Raw genomic sequence first — 4,579 nt, 5'->3', positions numbered from 1 at the left:
GATGCGACAGCGTGTTTGACGAGGGAGCGGACACTTATTTATTTATTTATAAGCTTCTGAGCAAAGGGGCGTTGGGAAGGAATTTCGACTTGGAGCGGTGCAGGAGGATAAGCAACTGTGACGAAAATGAGTCTTGAGCAATTGTACAATTAGGGCCGTTCATTCATCTCGCCTGTCATATTTGACAAGGTAAGGCCCTCTGAGCTATAGAACAATTTTTTTTATCGGAATCGACTTGGCCACAAATGATAGATCAACGAAGCGGCTTACCAGCCAAATACTCCAAACGCGTGATGTTCATTCTAAATGTGGAGAGGAAAACCGGAGGACCCAGAGAAAAATCCACACGACCACGGGAAGACGGACACGCAAACTCCAAATATGCAGCAAGTGTCAGGGTCGGGATCAAATCCACGACCCCCTGCATACCAGGCGAGGTAGTTAACATCTCGCCACCGGCCCAGATGGTACTCTAGTCAGGGCCCTTGACTCGCAATCTGAAGTTTGTGAGCACAAATCCCAGTGGGGTCACCTGGCACTATCTTCCCTGCTTGGGTCACAAGTCTTACTCAGAGACCTTGTTATGTGGTTCTCGCTGGCAGAATGTGGAGTTTGCACCTAGAGCCCCATTGTATACACTATGGGAACCTCATTTGCCAGTAAAAATATGATAATTGGTTCTTTACCCTTCTATCTGGCAACAAAACTGACTGCAGGTATTGCGGTCTATGCAAACATGACTCCTTTTAAAAATGTGTCAGTTTTGTTGCCAGATAGAAGGGTAAAGAACCAATTATCATATTTTTACTGGCAAATGAGGTTCCCATAGGGTAGATGCTTGCCCCGAGCTCTCATACTCTGATGGTGCATTGTCTTTGAGTTGTGCGCCTTTTGGCGTCATCTGGTCCAACCCATATGAGACTAGGCTCTAAGGAAAGCTGTCTCGGGTGTGGATCAATCAACTTTAAGGACAGTGCACATTATCAGAGTTATGTTCTTTTGTTTGTATTATGACTGCAGGTATTGCGGTCTATGCAAACATGACTCCTTGTAAAAAGGTGTCAGTTTTGTTGCCAGATAGAAGGGTAAAGAACCAATTATCAGCCCGATTGTTGTTTTAGAGCAGGAAGACACTTTGACCCGGCCGTGAGGGTTTAGTTGTGTCGCGTTTCAGTGACTGATGCACGTGACGAGCTGCAAAACGAGCGGCTCTCTCCTGTGACGTCAGCGTGGCGCGTGACCAATGAGAGTGGTGCGTAGCAATTCCTTGCTCGCCGTCGCGGAGCATTCTGGGTGATACGTAAATCGATCATGCGCATAGGCCAATAGGGGGCCGTCCATAAATGACGTCACGCGATTTTGGACGATTTTTGACCCCCCCCCCCCTCGTCAGACGGCGTCACAAAAAGTCAGACCCCCCCCTCAAATATGACGTCACAAAGCTCTGCCCCCCCCCCAAAACCATATTTAAATTTTAAAAAGAAAACATGCTTCAAATCGCTTTAGACTATTGTCATTGTAGTGCGTATTTAATGTGGCGCTGCACTCTGATGTTGTAGGAGTGTTGTTATAACAATTAGTGTTGTTACAACAATTAATGTTACGGCATATTCTTGGTTCTTTCGGTAAAGTCACGTAAATCGAAAAAATAAAAAATGTTATGACAATTCTATATTTATTTAAAGTTGCGCATTTTGATGTGACGTCATATTTCTCAAACCGCCCTCCCCCCTCTCGTCACACATCGTCACAAATGTCTGACCCCCCCCCCCCACCTAGGTGCGTGACGTCATTTATGGACGGCCCCTAGATTAAAACTATAAATACATGAATGTGGGGACACGCGGTTTCCGGGTGAGGTGGCTGGGTTCGACTGCAGCTCGTTCAGAACGCGCCACCACAGGGACCGTCCACAAATGACGTCACGCACCTGGGGGGGGGGGGGGGGTCAGACATTTGTGACGATGTGTGACGAGGTGGGTGGGGTTTGATAAATGTGACGTCACATCAAAATGCGCAACTTTAAATAAATATAGACAACACGTTCTACTTAAATAAATAGACTTTTTAAATAAATGTTTTCTCCTACAACATCAGAGTGCAGCGCCACATTAAATACGCACTACAATGACAATAGTTTAAAGCGATTTGAAGCATTTTTATTTTTTGTGGGGGAGGGGGGGCAGAGCTTTGTGACGTCATATTTGAGGGGGGGGGGGTCTGACTTTTTGTGACGCCGTGTGACTAGGGGAGGGGGGTCAAAAATCGTCCAAAATCGCGTGACGTCATTTATAGACGGCCCCCTTGTCTCTGCGCTGGCTTAGCGGTTCAAGTGCCGAGTGAACTCCGAGATCTTGCTGCTGATTGATAAACCTACAAAGCTCTCGGTGGGTAGTTCACCCAACAACATTTGCAGCCACTGATCCCATCGTCATTCTCCAACGAGGTTTCTGAGATTATCCTTTGGTTCTTTAGGTAAAGTCACGTATAAAGAGAAAATAATAAATTAAATACTAGCATACGACGTTTCGATTGCAACACAAGCAATCATCATCAGGTACAAATGAAATAGAAACACAAATCTAGTATACTTAGAAATGTAATGTAATACAACAGAGAGTCGGATAACATAACAGTCAACACCCTACCTGGTTGATTACGTTCTTCCTGAGAATGCTAAATTTGAGAGAGAGATAAAACACAGAACCAGAGACATATAGACAGACATATAAGCGGACAGATATCACAGAGATACATAGAGAGAGACAAACATAGGCACACAGAGAAACCACGTCTCTGTGTCGAGGCCTTATATAGAGAGAGGGGGGCGGGGGCGGAGAGAGAGGGAGGGGTTAGAGAAATTAGCATGTCAATGAATGGCACGGTGAGTGGCATCACTTGATGCAGCTAATTCGGCTGTGACGGTCCCACCTGATGACGGAGACTTGTGTTGCCTCCGAAACGTCGTGATTTTTGTTTTATTTTATTTTAATTAATTTTGATGTTTTACCTACGTGACTTTACCGAAAAAACCTAAGAATATGGAACCTAGCAAAATTTCGAAATGTAATGTAATGCAACCCAGAGAGTCGGTCAACACACAATTAACGCATAGCCTGGTTGATTACGTTTTTCAAAGATTGCTAAGTTAGAAGTTAAGTGTGAAATTTTAAAGAGAGAAATTAAGTTTGAGGTTTCTGAGACCTTGGTTGAGATCGCCGCTCAACGACAACAGCGACATCGTCACTGGGGATTGAACTCAGGTCTTTATAGATGCGTGTGAAGCGAGCAATCTGCCATTGAGCTACATCCCTGCCGTTGGACCTCGGATTAAACATGAAAACGAATCGTGAAGATGTGACTTTAACGTGTCCTGTCACAACCATGATCATTTCAAATGACAACAGTTGTATCTGAACTTGTGTAACATCGCGAAAGCTGTGTTTTGTATATACACATTAGGGGGTTGGTCATGGGCAGAAAAAAAACCGGCCTTAATTATTGATTTGAACGGGCACAGGAACGATGAGCAGAAATGAATTCCAGCAGAGAATTAGTAACCAACCGACGAGCAGAGGTTAGCCGAGTTTGAGTTGATTTTATGCGCTACACAGATGGTCCCGTTTAGCCAATCGCCCTGCTGTTTCACGAGGGAAATCAGTGGTGTGTGAGTACAGCAGCAACACATAGGCAAGGACATCGATAGAAGTGAGAGTTTAGACAGACCATCTTCTTGATTCTTTCGGTAAAGTCACGTAAAAGGGAAGTTATAAAAATAATAAAAATAAAACAATAAAATAAACAGCCGTCCTCATGTGAAGAATTCTTCACATGAGGACGGCTGCTTGCGTTGTGGCCGAAACGTCGTGAGAATTATTTTATTATGTTTTATTTTTATTATTTTATTACTTCCCTTCTACGTGACTTTACCGAAAGAACCAAGAAGATGATTCCCTGCAGTCACGAAAGCTTTAAATCGAAGTTTAGACAGAGTGACCTGGTTACTGGAGTGGCGAGCACGTGGTGGGGATCAGAGTGTGATGAGAGGGGAGAAGTTGGCGGGGATGAGGGGGGAGTCTGTGGAGGATTTTGGATTGACTGGAGTCCGTGGAGAGGATCTGAGGATTGGGTTGATGTGGTCCTCCGAGGTGAAGTATCTCTCTTTCCTGGGGTGATCGGGATTTTGTCAGCGCAGTTTCCCAAGCTTTGGAATTGGCATCTTACTCCCCACAGTCCTCGCCGCTAACCAGTGCCGGGTTTAGCTCGTGCGGGACCTGTAGAATGTTATAAAGGGGCCCTAAATAAAATAAAAAACACACACAATTATTAAAACACACATTTTTACTTGCATAGTAAAGTAATTGTATTTTTTCATTTGCTATACAGCCAGATAATTCGACAAATCGCTAACCTAAAACACCCAGTCGTTCATAAAAGTTGAAGGCGGTATAGTACTATAGTAATAGAGCAAGTGCAGAATCACTGAACCGTAATTTATAGCTTGAAAGCATTTAGCGCGGGGCCCTTTAAAGTGCGGGGCCCGTAGCTACTGCACATGTAGCTACTACATGTGTTGTAG

The sequence above is a fragment of the Lampetra planeri genome, chromosome 38 (assembly GCF_965212315.1).
Source record: "Lampetra planeri chromosome 38, kcLamPlan1.2.h2, whole genome shotgun sequence".
Lineage (NCBI taxonomy): Eukaryota > Metazoa > Chordata > Hyperoartia > Petromyzontiformes > Petromyzontidae > Lampetra > Lampetra planeri.
Note: the sequence above shows the minus strand (reverse complement) of the source record.